The 10,490-nt window shown below is 47.2% G+C and overlaps 1 protein-coding gene across 4 annotated transcripts in view; it reads left to right on the top strand.

Moving 5' to 3' along the window:
* The first annotated feature begins 1,808 nt into the window (after positions 1-1,808).
* LOC123755839 (protein phosphatase 1E) overlaps positions 1,809-10,490 on the top strand; it is an 82,018-nt gene continuing 73,336 nt past the window's right edge. For all 4 annotated transcript variants that reach the window (XR_011221980.1, XM_069300106.1, XM_045738720.2 and 1 more), the window contains exon 1: positions 1,809-1,955. The gene's annotated coding sequence lies outside the window, so the exon portion shown is untranslated. The remainder of the gene's footprint in view (positions 1,956-10,490) is intronic.

Here is a 10,490-nt window from a genome sequence, read left to right as displayed (position 1 = left end):
TCCTGTAGCCTACAATGGGAACCTATTCCTACTCAGTATTAAGGATATTTTATAGAATATTTATACTTTTGTGGAAGCTAGCAACCAACACAAAATAAAAAGTAAGATGTTTTATTTGCTTAATAAATATTAAGCATAAAGATGAATAAGTAAACAAAACAAAATTTAAACAAAATCAGAAAAATCACTTGTAGCACTTTGGGGATTTGTCCCCAGCCTCGCACCTATACCTCTGGACCATGATGTGGAATCCTATGTTAATTTTTACGTTGATCTTACGATAGTTTCATGTTGATTTTACGTTGGTTTAACATAGATCATACGGTGGTTTAACTTTGATCTTATGTTGGTTTAACCTTGATTACTTATTGGCTTAACGTCGATCTTACGTTGGTTTAACGTTGCTCCTACGTGGGTTTAACGTTGCTCCTACGTTGGTTTAACGTTGCTCCTACGTGGGTTTAACATTGCTCCTACGTTGGTTTAACGTTGCTCCTACGTTGGTTTAACGTTGATCCTACATTGGTTTAACATTAGCTGAGTATATTGCCCTCCAGGTTGCCCTCATTTCCTCAGGGTTGTTGCTGGGATAACAGGGGATTGGATGCTGCACGGACCAGTTATAGTGTTGCCATGGCGACTAGTGATTGGACGTTGCTTGGGCGAAAAGCAATTGGATGACAGGTAACTAGTGGGACCATGGATTGGAAGTAGCTGTTATTCAGGTATTCAATGTTGCTATGAAAAGCAAGGATTGGTTGTTGTTATGGAAACCATGGATTGGATGTTGGTAAGGAACTCAAGGATAGGATCTATCTTCTTGGGGGTTATCATGAGATGATTTTTGATTAGTACACTCCCATATGTGCCCTCGTAAATACAGTACTATCGAACCTCTAATATTTTTGCTATGGAGGTTCTGTTGCCAAGCTCCAAAGCTACAGGATCTGAGCCTAACAACAATGAAACATGATGCTCTTTTTGTTTCAAAATAACTCGCAATGATTTGTTTCCCGTGTATTTTTGTATTTAGTTCAGAGTGAACGTTTTTGTGTCGGCTAAATTAATTGGAAGTTGGTGATAGAGGTAGAGGAATATAGTTGTATGCCGGTGAAGTTTGGTTTGTTGAACGTATAAGGCCTATCAACCTCTGAAGGATTTGAAGACCATCGTAGTTATTGATCATCCAGCAAGTATACTTCGGTTCTAAATATTGTCCAAGACTAAAGTAAACTTTACGTGTATATACAGTACACCGAGAATGTGGATAGATATCTCGGTGTATATATCTCTTGAGGGTGAGGTTATAGCGTGGGTGAACACAGAGGTATGCAGCGGCTGGCAGCGGTGGGCGTGGCCGCCGGCTACCTGGCATCGCGCTACCCCCCCTGCCAGACGTAAGACAACCACCGCGCTCCCTGCTCGCCCTTATATACTAACATTATTTCCTGTACAAAACTTATGTATCGTCATATTAATGCACGTTTCCAATTATATCAATAGTGTGGGCTAACATTATGTACCGTTTTAGTTTGTTGTATTAAAAACAAGCGGACTTTACTAACCCTTTTACCTGTTTATAAGAAATTTGACCTGAAATAATATTCGCCTCTAAAGATCCCCCCATATACATATCCTCTGGTTTGAAACATGCATGTATATATGTATGCATGTTTGAATATGTATCATCTTATAATACAAACAAGAACAATCTATTCACGGTTTATCCAAATTACAAAATAAAACTTTTTCCCGTGCAGAGCAAGAAAAAAGAATGGGGGAGGGAAGGGGGGGGGGGTAGATTTAATAGGTAGGTGGCAACCGAGGTGGCTGGGAGGGTCGAGGCGGCAAACTCAACTTTCCCAACACCAGTGTGTGTCTACCTCTTGTGAGATATACAACCAGCCTTCCACTGCCCTCCTCATCCTTCGTCTACTACACCACTCCCCCCAAAGGTAAGCAAGCACCTTCTCCCCCATCCCCACCTACCTTATATGTGTTGCGGCCGGATGTTGATATGTAACACCATGCTTGGGGAAGTGTTTCTATCAGGTCTTATTATATCGATTTCTGGAGATTTTCATCTATCCTTCAATTCTCTTTCCTCCCCTTCCCCCCCTCCTCATTCTCTCTGCTGCCCCCATCCTCTTCATCCCCCCATCTCCTCTTCGCCATTGCTGGATCGTATACAAAGGAGATTTGGCGGTTTTGTGCTTGAAATTTGCTTCGGTCTAATGCAAATGAATAGATATAGATAGATATCGCTCGGGCATTAATGCGCTGCGATATCAACTATTTTTTGTGGTGGTGGGGGGTAGGGGGGGAGGGGGACTGAAAAACAGAAGTTTAGGGGAATAATCAAGCTAATGGCAAGTTGATCTGACTGTTAAGAGCAATATGAAAATGTCACGAGTGGTAACTTTAGCTACCGTTCTGCAAGACTGTAATTTGAGATTTTTTTTTTTTTGCCTTCGGTCCGATGGTGGTGGAAGTTAAGACGGCAGTTTGGTTTTAGCGGGAACCTGAAACAGCGGTCCTGGGGAACTTAACGCCACGACCTCCAGGCTGAGGGACTGTTGAAGTATCAGATAACGAAGGAGGGGGGGGGGGAGTGGGGGGTTCGAAGGTGTTCCTGAAGGAGTCCCACAGGTGGAGGTTCTTCGGGCGTCCCTCCCCGGGCGACCCACAGAGCTGGAGGTTCCCTCTGGTGCTTCTCTCAGGGGGTCCCCTGGGTGTCCCAGGGAGGGGAGCGTTTCTCTGGGGAAGGTTCCCTGGGGTGTCCCAATGAAGGTGAGGCTCGCTCTGGGGGCCTCCCTTATGGGAAGGGGTGTGTGCACGGGAAGAGAGGGCGTGTTGTCCCCCTGGGCGTCTTACTGGGGAATTGTGGGGGGTGTCAAGGAGAGCCCCTTAGTGGGGGGGAGGGGTGTCTTTGAGCGTCCCTCTGGAAGGGCGAGGTGGGTGTTCTTGGGCCGTCCCGAGGGGCTTGGGACGCATGCGAGTGTGCGCATGGCTGGGAGGTTGGGGGCGAGTACTTGCGTTCGCGAGAGGAGTGATAACCCTTCCATGGAGTACCATAGAGATACCTATAATAGGCTTGCACGGCGATTAAACGTTCTTGGACACCCCTTTGTTGTCCACTACAGTACTGGTGTCTGGTTAGTATCCCCAGAAGCACCCCTGGGGGGTGTAGGGTGACCATGTGGGGTGTCTGCTGGACGTTGGGATGTTCAAGTACCGCGTGGTCGCGCTGGCTCTTGGAGGAAACGAGTTCATGTATATTCGTAGCATAGTATTTGCTTTGAAATGTTATGGATTTCATTCTGTTCCTCCATTCCTTGTCTGCGACACATTTCCATCCGCTCCTCCTGCTCCCTTCCCTTCACGTGCCTGTCCACTGCTTTCTTCTAACCCCCCTTCATCGGTAGCCACTCCTGCTTCATATCCATCTTTTTAGCACTCCTGCTTAGAGGGAAGCATTGATGCTTCCCCTACTTCCCCTTCATCTGCCTCTACCCCAATGCTCATTTCCCCTCCATCTACCTCCGCCACCCCCCACCGCTCCCTTTCCTTTCTTCATCTGCATCAACCTCCCCCCCCCCATTGTTTCCCCCCTTGATCTGCCTCCGATCCCCGCTTTCTTTCCTCACTTCATTCCCCCCCCCCCCTCCATTTCCTCCCGCCCCCACTGTTCTGTTCCCCCGTTCTTCTTCCTCTAGCCTCTGTTCTATTCCCCCCTTCACCCCTGATTTCTTCCCCCCCCTGGCCCCCCTGCTCCCTCTGCTCTCTTATTCCTTCACCCCTGCTCTTCCCCTTTATTTGCCTTCACTTCCCCCTTCACCCGCCTACTTCCCCTGCTCTTATCTCTTCACCTGCTTCCACCTGCCTCCGTCCACCTCCTGCTTCCCTTTCACTTTCATCCGCCCCTGCTCTTTCCCATTCATCAGCTGAACAACAGTTTGAAAATGACATTGCGGCAATAGCAATGAAGTAGTCTAAGCAGTTGCAGCCTAGTGATCAGGTTGCGGGGATAGGGAGGAACACTCTTAGAGAATATGTTCAAAGGTATGCTACTAGACTAGTCCCATAACTAAGAGGCGTGAGTTACGAGGAAATGCTGCGTGGATTGCACCTCACTTCGCTGGAAGACAGAAGAGCTTGGGGAGATATGATCACCACATTCAAAATTTTAAGTGAAATTGACAGGGTAGATAAGAACTTGATATTTAACATGGGTGGTACTCGCACATGGGGACACAAGTGGAAACTGAGTACTCAAATGAAGCACAGTGACATTAGATGTTCTTTTTCAGTGTCAGAGTAGTTAATAAATGGAATGCACTAGGAACTGAAGTGGAGGAGGCTGACTTCATACACAGTTTGAAATGCAGATATGATAGAGCTCGAGAAACTCAGGAACCTGTACACCAGTAGATTGACAGCTGAGAGGCGGGACCAAAGAACCGAAGCTCAACCTCTGCAAGCACAACTAGGTGAGTAGTGTGTGTGAGAAGAACTCAAGAGGTTACAGGAGGTCTACATACTGGAACCAGATGAGTGTCCAACTTAGGGTAACAATAGGCGACCAGAAGCAACACTAGACAGAATAAAAGTTAATGTGGAAAAGGTTAAAAGACACCTGGAGGAACTGGACACCACAAACGCACCAGGACCAGGAAAGATATCACCATGGTTCCATGTAATTCCTATATTCAAGAAAGCGGGACAGACCTTCATAACTACGACTGCCACTAAAATAGTCGTAGCACTAAAATATAGACCAATCTCATTAACATGAATTACATCCAAGATTCTAAGTCACCACAAAAAGGATTAAACATTTTGTGAGTAAATTTGATAATGGGCACAGCACGGCTTTAGCGAGGTGAAAATCTTGCTTAAACTATTGAATTGTATGACAAGGATTCTATAATGTTGAGAGGTAATTAATTAAGAGGTAATTGGTTGATGGTCAGGTATAAACGCTAGGAGGCGGGGCATAAGAGCTAGATCTCACTCCCCACCCCCCCACATTCATTTATAGGTAAGCACACCTGCCTTCGTCCCTCCTTAATCTGCCTCCACGCCAGCTCTCTCCCCCCTCCCTCCCTTCATATGCAGCCACCCCTGCTCTCTTCCCGCTTCACTTCCCTCCACCCACAGCTCTCTCCCCACCCTTCACTTGCCTCCACCCCTGCTCTCTCCCCACCCTTCACTTGCCTCCACCCACAGCTCTCTCCCCACCCTTCACTTGCCTCCACCCACAGCTCTCTCCCCACCCTTCACTTGCCTCCACCCCTGCTCTCTCCCCACCCTTCACTTGCCTCCACCCACAGCTCTCTCCCCACCCTTCACTTGCCTCCACCCACAGCTCTCTCCCCACCCTTCACTTGCCTCCACCCACAGCTCTCTCCCCACCCTTCACTTGCCTCCACCCACAGCTCTCTCTCCACCATTCACTTGCCTCCACCCACAGCTCTCTCTCAACCCTTCACTTGCCTCCACCCACAGCTCTCTCCCCACCCTTCACTTTCCTCCACCCACCCCTTCACTTGCCTCCACCCACCCCTTCACTTGCCTCCACCCACAGCTCTCTCTCAACCCTTCACTTGCCTCCACCCACAGCTCTCTCCCCACCCTTCACTTGCCACCACCCACCCCTTCACTTGCCTCCACCCACCCCTTCACTTGCCTCCACCCACAGCTCTCTCCACCCTTCACTTGCCTCTACCCCTGCTCTCTCCCCACCCTTCACTTGCCTCCACCCACCCTTTCACTTGCCTCCACCCACCCTTTCACTTGCCTCCACCCACAGCTCTCTCCCCACCCCTTCACTTGCCTCCACCCCTGCTCTCTCCCCACCCTTCACTTGCCTCCACCCACCCCTTCACTTGCCTCCACCCACAGCTCTCTCTCCACCCTTCACTTGCCTCTACCCCTGCTCTCTCCCCACCCTTCACTTGCCTCCACCCACCCTTTCACTTGCCTCCACCCACAGCTCTCTCCCCACCCCTTCACTTGCCTCCACCCACCCCTTCACTTGCCTCCACCCCTGCTCTCTCCCCACCCTTCACTTGCCTCCACCCACCCCTTCACTTGCCTCCACCCCTGCTCTCTCCCCACCCTTCACTGGCCTCCACCCACCCCTTCACTTGCCTCCACTGCTGTGCCGTGTGGTTACCTTGCGTTGGTTGCAAGGATCAACATCCCCGCGGTCTCTGACCACCAGGCCTCGTGGTTGGTGGTCTGGCCAACCAGACTGTTGAACGCGGTTGCTCGCAACCTGACGTATGAAACAGCCTGGTTGATCAAGTATTCTTTGGAGGTGTTTATCAAGTTCTCTTTTGAACAACGTGAGAGGTCGGCCAGTCATGCCCCTGTTTAGAGGCAGCTGGCGGGCGTGGCTGAGAGGGGGTGGGGCTGGGTGACTGGCGTGGTTGATAGGGGTGTGGGGCTGGTTGAGAGGGTGTATGGATGGTCAGTGGATGGGAGTGGTTGAGAGTGTGGGGTTGACTAGCAGTCGTAGTTATGAGGGGTTTGGTTGATGGTAAGTAAAGGGTGTAGGATATGTTTGCGGGCGTGATTGCGAGGGGTGTGGCCGAGGGGCGTGGTTGAGGGTATGCGAGGGGCGTGGGGGTGTGTTTGTAGGCGTGGTGGGGCTGTGTGAAGTACAAAAAAATAGGCATGATAGTGGCTGTGTGTTCACCTTTAAGGTGGCCGCAGACGGCGTGGGTGTGCGTATGTTTCGTGCGTGCTGGCGTCTAGTGGTCTCCCTCTACCCTCGCCTGGTCTCTCCCACCCTCGCCTGCTCCCTTCCTCCATCTCCCACGTTGTCTGCCAGTTTGTAGGACTGTTGTGTCCCTCTAGGGCTTGATTGTTTCCTGTCTGGGTGTCTCATATCCGAAGTGTTCAAGTGAGCCTATTGTTCTTCATTTTAACAAATCTGTATGTACTGAAAACCTTGTACTCTATTTGGCATCCAACAGTCTGCTGTGACTGCATTGTAGTTTTAGGGTGTTCTTCTTTTTTGAGGTAGGAAGTGACTGTTGAATGACTATTTCCTGGAGGGATTTGGTGGTTGTGATGGCTTGATATGTTATTAGTGATTAGTTAGTTTGTACCCGTTGGGTGAGGAAACTTTTGTAGTAATGTGGTTCAAGGAACTGGAAGATCCTATTTTTCATTGTTTGTGAACTTCACAATTGCAACCATTGATCCATGTTTTCATAGCAGCTAAAGTACGGCAGGTCTTGCTTTCTTCCAAGTCTTGTTGTCTAATCTCCGCATATCCGTTGGTAATAAGATATAGTAATGTTATCGTATTATGTGTATCTTATAGAGGCAACTTCACCTTTCTAGACTTGCGTGATCTTGCCTAAGATCACTGAGAGAGAGAGAGAGAGAGAGAGAGAGAGAGAGAGAGAGAGAGAGAGAGAAAGAGAGAAGAGAGAGAGAGAGAGATTATTTGGCAGCGTCATTCATCTCGAGTGATCGAACTGCCATTTTCACTTTGCTATTGCTCGGCTACAAGTACCTCTGAGAGTTTGCAATATCTGCTGATGTAGATTTGACTAAATGTAAACTCTTGTCAGCAGAAGTATTCGCATGCTTTGCATAATTATTTAATGGAATGTGAAAAAAGTCGCGGAATTCAGAGATAACACCATCATTGGAGTCCAAGAAAATGTGTAAATACTCTATTTATAATGATGTACAGCCGGGAATCTTAACGAAGTATCCGAAATTTGCTTACTGTAGGTGCAGCCTGCACATGACTGTAAAGCTGCCGCCCAGTTGGGTGGGTGTGGAGCAAGACTAGTAACTGTGTGACTCACCATAGATGTAAAGTGCCTTGTATAGTGACTGTTGTGAGCCTCTTGTTGAATCACTTGTGATATAAAAAGATTATTGATCTGTATTTGTGTAAATGATTGAATATATGTGTACTTGTGTACGTAACATTAACAATTGTGTAACTAGCTTCAAAGATTGTCACTTGCTTAGCTAAACGAACTATGGGGTTCAGTTCCTGAACCCATTATGTGCCTCTGTAACCCTTCCCACCACCGCCCACGGGATGGTATGGGATGAATAATAAAGAAAGAAATGGACTTGTTATTGTGGGTTAAATAATTCATAAAAGAACAGTGGCTAGAGATATCAGGTTATTAGGCACTTTTACACTATTTTAAGTTCTATAAATTAAAAAAAAAATAAAGATTTGTAATTGCGTTTCTGATCGATTCTAGTAAAATTGATGCTAGAATTTATCCAAGTGTTATCCTGACTATTTTCGTTTGCTCGCCTTTAAGTAAATGTTTGATTTTATCATTATTTGTTGAGGGGGGGATGGGGAGTGACTCATGTTTGGGCCCCACTCCCCCCACTATCTCAGGCTTCTCCATCTACTCTACCACAAACACCTCCCTCAAGCCCTCCCCCTCTTAACACCCTGCCTCGCTCCTCTCCACCCTCCATACCCCCCCCCCCCTCTGTCTGCCTTATCCCTCGTCGTTCCTGACAACCTTCTTACCCCCACCACTCGCCTATCCCATCCCCCGCCTATCCCACCCCCCCATCCTTTCCCCGCTTCTTCATAGCGTACATATTATTTCAAGCATATTCCCCTCTCGACCACGTCAACATCGTTGATTTTCTCGGCCATCCCTAAAACTATTATCCTCCCCCTTCCCTCTCTACTTCTTCCATTCCCTACCCTCTTCCTCCTCCATTCTTGCCTACTCTGCCGCACCTAGTTTTCCTATCTCCCCCATGTCCCTCACACCCCATTTCCCTTGCCCGCTCACCCCACCCTGGCGGTCAGTAACGGATACTTCACCCCTCCCCCCTAGTATCTTGGGTCAACTTTCCTCCAGATCTGCCTTAACTAGACTGTAACCATACACTTCTCACACCCTTGGAGACGCAAAGCAAGTCCTTTCCCTCTCCCACTACCGAACCTGCATGTGTGTTAGTTTTGATGGGGGGTGGATGAAGCCTAATTTCATATGCATTCCCTTGGTAATCTTGTATGTCAGTGGCACATTATATTTTTAAATTCGAATATTCCATTATTCCACCTTGCCCGAAACGCTATGCTTATTAGTGGCTTTAGGTATTGTATGTACTAGCTCTATCTATAAATCCAACAGTATGTTTGTAACTCTATATCTATGTATATACTTTTCCTAAATAAAATGTTATTGTTATTATTAGCATCTGTATGGCAACACTTAGCACTTTTTGCTAATTTATATATTTTTTCTTTTTTTTTGTGGTAGCTCTGTACGATCACTTATTGAATTTTCTGGGCATCCTCCAGCCCTACGTTTTGAAAGTGGGTAGATTCTGTCTGTAATATTAGCGCGCTGTGAACTCCTTAGCCTGTCAGTTGTTGCCCTTTTGAATGGAAAACCTTAACGGGGTATTAAATGGGCGTTAGCTGCCGAGTGGTCAAGCATCTTATCTTGAGGTTATCTAGACTGGATTTCAGGGTTTGGCGTCCCCGCGGCCCGGTCCTCGCCCAGGCCTCCTTTTTTGTTACACATCCCCCAGGAAGCAGACTGTAGCAGCTGTCTAACTCACAGGTACCTGCTTACTGCTAGGTAACAGGGGCATCAGGGTGAAGGAAACATTTTGCCCATTTGTCTCCGCCGCCACTGGGAATCGAACCCGGAACCCTGAAATCATCATCCTCAGGACTACGAATCCGAAGCGCTGTCCACCCAGCTGTCAGGAACCCGTCAGAGAATGCTCAGATATTCGTATAAAATATTTATCGAATTGGTGGTGCTACCAATTGTTAATATTAATATGTTAATTAACATTAACGTCTCCGTGGTGTAGTGGTAATTTAAGACAGCAGTCTCCGTGGTGTAGTGGTAAGACACTCGCCTGGCGTTCCGCGAGCGCTATGTCATGGGTTCGTATCCTGGCCGGGGAGGATTTACTGGGCGCAATTCCTTAACTGTAGCCTCTGTTTAACGCAACAGTAAAATGTGTACTTGGATGAAAAAACGATTCTTCGCGGCAGGGGATCGTATTCCAGGGACCATAGGATTAAGGACTTGCCCGAAACGCTACGCGTACTAGTGGCTGTACAAGAATGTAACAACTCTTGTATATATCTCAAAAAAATTAACATAACATTATGTTATGACAATATTTTAATTAACGTAACGATTAATGTTACAAAAAACATTAACTGTTTGTGCGTTCATAAGACAAAGAATGATGGCTAAAAATTTGAACAATATAAACGGTTTTCTAATACATACGGTTTTAACAAACAGAAAATGAGGTTCGTTGAATCGTCTTATGTACATTTGACCAAGCTCATCTGAATCTATCAAGCAAGCAAAACCAGCAAAACGAAGCAAGACTTGTGTGCAAAGTATGTCAATAAAAGTAACGTTCTTTAAATGAAAGGCAGGGGGGAGGTTGCAATGGTGTCCAATTTGCTTCAAATTTACAATGCGTGGGATTCCTGTAGT

Source organism: Procambarus clarkii, chromosome 43 (assembly GCF_040958095.1).
Source record: "Procambarus clarkii isolate CNS0578487 chromosome 43, FALCON_Pclarkii_2.0, whole genome shotgun sequence".
Taxonomy (NCBI): domain Eukaryota; kingdom Metazoa; phylum Arthropoda; class Malacostraca; order Decapoda; family Cambaridae; genus Procambarus; species Procambarus clarkii.
Note: the sequence above shows the minus strand (reverse complement) of the source record. Positions and strands in the feature narration are given on the sequence as shown.